The sequence below is a fragment of the Piliocolobus tephrosceles genome, chromosome 1, assembly GCF_002776525.5.
Source record: "Piliocolobus tephrosceles isolate RC106 chromosome 1, ASM277652v3, whole genome shotgun sequence".
Classification (NCBI taxonomy): domain Eukaryota; kingdom Metazoa; phylum Chordata; class Mammalia; order Primates; family Cercopithecidae; genus Piliocolobus; species Piliocolobus tephrosceles.
In genome coordinates this window covers 131,822,391-131,827,219 of record NC_045434.1, presented here as the reverse complement: position 1 = coordinate 131,827,219, position 4,829 = coordinate 131,822,391, and the positions used below count along the sequence as shown (strand labels likewise).

Below are 4,829 nucleotides of genomic sequence, written 5' to 3'. Positions count from 1 at the left end.
AAAAATTAGTCTTAGTTGTTCAAGCACCATTTGAGTTAGTTTTAAAAGACAACCACAAGAAGAAGCAGGCTTAGTGAAGAATTTGGTAAAGTCAATAAAGGGAGTGTTTGGTTATCTTTTGCTGCATAATTAAACTCCATAATTTAGTCACTGAAATAATTATTAATTATTGTTCTCTCTCATGGTTCTTTGGGTTGACTGGGCTCAGATGTGTGGTTTTAACTTGGAATTTCTTGTGAGTTTTCAGCTGAGGCTGGAGTTATCTGAACTGACTGAGTTGGAAATCTAAAGTGGATTCTTTATTCTCTTGGCTGATGCCCCAGTTGAAATGGCTGGAGCAGCTGGATGCTGGCTGGGCATCTCTCTCTCTCCCCACATGGCTAGCTTGGGTTTTCTCACAGCATGGAGGTTTCAAGACAGTTTGATTTTCACAAGGGGGTTGATACCTCCTAGAGCAAGCATTCCACAAGAGCCAGGCAGAAGTTGTAAGACACCTGTGATCCAGCCCTGGAGTCCAGGCAGCATCAGTATGCTGTATTCTACTAGTCACAGCAGTCACAGGCTAGCACAGATTCAACAGGATGAAGAAACAGACTCCACCTCCAGATGGAGGAAAAGTGTGTATAGAAGGAGGGGAGAAATTGATGGTGATCATCTTGAGGACAAACTACCCCAAGGAGAATAAACAATATTTATACTTATAATGTGTCTATCAGATTACTTTGGAGGCTATTCCCACTTAGATTCGTCATATAGAAGATGTGGATATAGAAACATGCAGATACATCAGTCAATGGCAAGTGTTGGGGGAAACTTCCATAGTCTGCAGGTTCCCACAGAGAGGATAGCACTTCCACTCCTCCCCCATGAGGGGAAAATAAAGGAAAAAGCTTTCAGCCTCTCACCATAAGCTCATTCCGTCCTCCCCTTGGAAGAGAAATGACTTACCTGAGGAATGTGCTTGGAAGTAGTTGTGCTGGTGAAACTCAGCCTCTGTGGGTTTCTCTGTCTTTCAGAGTCAGCTCTTGTCAGGATGCACATTTATTTTTCCCTTTGGAGGAGGCCTCAGTCCAGCTCAGCCAAAGGCACATCTGCCTAATTCAGGACTGGGGTATTGGGAAGTCACTTGGCCCCCAGACCTATGACATGTTCTCGAGTCCTGAGACCTGCTGACTCTGGTGTCTAATTTCTCATTTGGATCATATCTTGGGGTTATTTGTGTTCCCTAGCTCTGACAGTAAGATTCCCAAGCACTCATTTCTTCTTAACCAATTTCTGAAGGTAAAATTTTGGCTGAAGAGCACTCTTTTCTTCCTGCTACCATTAATTTGATGTTTATTTTGTGTCAGGCACTGTTCAGTATTTCACATTTCTCAGCTGGTTTGATCTTTACAGTAACTTCATATGACAGACATTGTTTCCCATTTTTCAGGCTATAAATCTGAGGCCCAGTGTCCCACAGTGGCCGTGTGGTGACACAAGGCTTTGAGCACAGATGGTTGACTTCCAAAGCCTATGTTCTTAACCACTATGCCACTCTGTGTTGTGACAGCATCAAACATACTTTCATTCATTCATATTTTTTAACTGATCATATTCTTGTGTGATTTCTTTCAGAAAGGCTTTTACATCAAATATTGATAATGATAATAATAATAAACACATTTTGAGCACTTACCATGTCTCAAGCACTGCTCTAGAGCTTTCCATGAAAGAACCCCTCTAATCTTCAGAACAATCCTGTGAGGTAGGTGTTACTGTTACTCTATTTTCACAAGTAAAGGAACTAAGCACAGCAGATCCAAAGTCATGCTGCAGGATGCTGTGTAGAATGGCTCCCAGGACACTGGGAAAGCTCTTCTGCACCCTAGTATCTTCTCTATTGGTTCATTAATGTCTGATATTCCTGCATGAGAAAACACAGCATAGAGAGAAAACTTAATATGTATATACACATACTGAGAGAGAAGGCATTTACCTAACATCTCATTATAGGTATTAGAAATGCAGTCTCAAGAGCAGGTTCTCGTGGGGTGACAGGCAGGGTATTCTAGGGGAAGGAATACCCCAAGAAAGGTAGCATTACAAAGGAAGAGGAGAAAGAAACATGTAAATGAGGAGACACTGATTTTCTTCCATTGCAAATTTTCCCAAGGCTGGCCCCTTTTCTATCACATTTTTACCCAGTAACTCATACTTTCCCTAGAGCTACTGCAAGCAAGAACTATTGAGAAAGTAGCCCATCTGAAAGTATATTTCCTGCTGTTTATCTGCTTCCAGAACTGGCTGAAGTTTACTTTTTGGTACTCCAGAGACCTAGCTTCTTCTTGCCTTCTTCCAGTGTGGTCTATTTAATCTCCTGTCGTGTGGGAAATTATGTTCAAAATCTCCGTGATCCTCTGTCCATAGTAAGTTATGCATGTAGTGACAAGTACATGCCACAAGGTCTTGAGATTATATCTGCAATGTGTTGCTGCTGGCTGTTGATCAAGATAGGCTGGAAGAAAAACATTATTTTCAGGTGTGAAAAACCGTCACCTTTATCAAATAATTCTTCTTGCATTTTTCCCAAGACGTTGTAGCCTATTTAAACTTGGGAGGTTAAGTTTGTAGCATTCATTATGACTGAAAATTTAGTTCACACAATCATGATGCTCTCTTTATTAGGTGTTACCGTTAAACAATATTAAAATAAACACAATGTTGCTGGTCTTTTGTAAGCTACATGGCATGTTTACTTCTTTGCCTGGTTTCTTAATTGCATTTATTCATCTTTCCGAATACCAGTGTCACTGTCACCCAGAATATTTGCTGTTTTGAGCATGTGTTTTACATTTTATTTTGCCCAATGATAGAATATGACGGGGACATCTTATCTGAGTGTTTCGTAGTATGCTGTAGTTTGAATTCTTGGCTGTTGGTTTCCCAGAGTCCCAGCTCATGCCATTGCATTCTGCTTCTGCAAATGGAGAATAATGGCTCTAAAAAAATGTCACCTAAGAATCTCATGACAGTGGAGAAGAAGGACCATGGACATACTAAAGCATACCACTCGGCTTCTGTAAATCATGCAGAGGATCATGAAAATGATTGAAAGTAATGTATCTCAAACAAAGAAGCCAGCTGTACAATTGAAGACCTGTGTCTGGCTGTTAAAAAAAATAGAAAGAATAACCTTGCTATTCATGTTGTTCAAAACACTGGAGCAGATTGAGTCATCTAGACCCAGTTTCAGAAGAAATGTTAAATACTGATAGGGGCATATTCAAGACCTTTAGGATTTTTGGGGGGAGGAGGAGGGAACATAAAAAAGCAATAATAAAGATAAATTTGAATGCAGGAAAAATACACATAATCCATGAACCCAACACCTGCTTTTGCATGTTTATCATCTCTGTTCCTATGTAGACCTATGTTTTCTTTCATAGTTGGAGTCATAGAATATATTCTATTCTCTAAGCTTTTATCCTTTAGCATTATAGAAGAAAGTTGTTCCATGTTACCACATAGCCAACTGTTTCAAAACTTGTTTAATAAATTCTGTGTTGCTGTTTTCACAGGAAGAAACATGCACATGTATTTTACTTGTTTTTTTTTTTTTTTCTGTTGACTCATACTCTGGAAATAAATTGTTTTCAGTGAAGTTATTGGTTCCAAAAAGTATAAACATTTTGGTGATCTTTAGTAAGTTGTATTGCTTTCCAAAGAAGTGATAGAAATTATACTTGCCACCCCAAGAGTGAAAGAGTGGTAGTTTAATTTCAATGTAACAGAGGATGCTACTGTGGCTATTGTATCTTCTATTACAATGAAAAGCTTTAAAGATTTAAACCAAGCTGGATTGTCTTTCAGGAGCTGCTGCTAAATCAACACCTTGATATCTTTGTTCTTGGAGAGAAATGAGCTAAGGAGGAAGACCATCTAAAAATACCACTAGACAATTTGTGCTCACTGGAGTGGTCTCTACTGGGGAAAAGGATTTTAGAGTGGCTCGTGGATTTTCTGGCAAGTGGCAAACCATACAAGTGCTACAGGCCAGGAAGACAGGTACAGCCCTGTCACTGTCAAAGAAGAACACCGGTACCAGAAGAGCTAAGAGTGAATGAAAATTGAATTATCTTTACTTCTAGGACTTGTCTATTGAGAAACAGCAGCGCTGGCAACCATTTACTACCAACAAGAGGCAGTTGCAAGGGAAGAATATAAAATATGCTCTGCTCAACCCCACGCAACTCAGAGTGTCTCACAATGGCCAATTTATTATTTTTACCCTGTCCAGTGACATGGAAGGATGCATCAGGGAGCTGCTAGCCTCTGCGATGAATAACTTAAGTCAGGCTGCAACATGTGAAATAATTCAGCTGACCAGGATTTATAACACTAGCTGGATTTTTTGCTTTCTTTGGGGTTCATGAAGCATGGTGTTGTGAGATACCACAGGAGTCCCGGAGTAAAGTTACATATCTATTTCTCTTCCTTATTTTTATTTTTTGGTATTTTCATATTATTTTATTGCCTAGTCCAAATGTCTTCCTAAGCAGGGTCCAGCCTCCTAGGGGACACGTCTCTTCTGACTTTGAAAGTTAGAACCACAGACAAGACTTCTAAATACTCTGTTTTTATACCCTCTTCTTTACATACCTAGTCCCAGATGGTTTTGACTACCTGATGCTGTGTTGGGCTTCAATTTATTTTGCTCAATTATTTATGTGCATTTGCCCAAATAAGAGGTGTGGCAATGCAGTGGCATGCTTACAATTCAGCCCATCTCACTCCGTGGTTCACATGTCAGTTTGAAGGATGGCTTGCTAGATTTGCAAAGGGGTATG

General features: G+C 39.8%; 1 long non-coding RNA gene across 1 annotated transcript; it reads left to right on the top strand.

Annotated features, from left to right (window-relative positions):
• Nucleotides 1–1,015: 1,015 nt before the first annotated feature.
• Nucleotides 1,016–2,694, top strand: LOC111539446. The gene is made up of 3 exons (XR_002730682.1): nt 1,016–1,111; nt 1,618–1,747; nt 2,281–2,694. It is a non-coding gene; the product is annotated as an uncharacterized LOC111539446 (long non-coding RNA).
• The last annotated feature ends 2,135 nt before the right edge of the window (nt 2,695–4,829 follow it).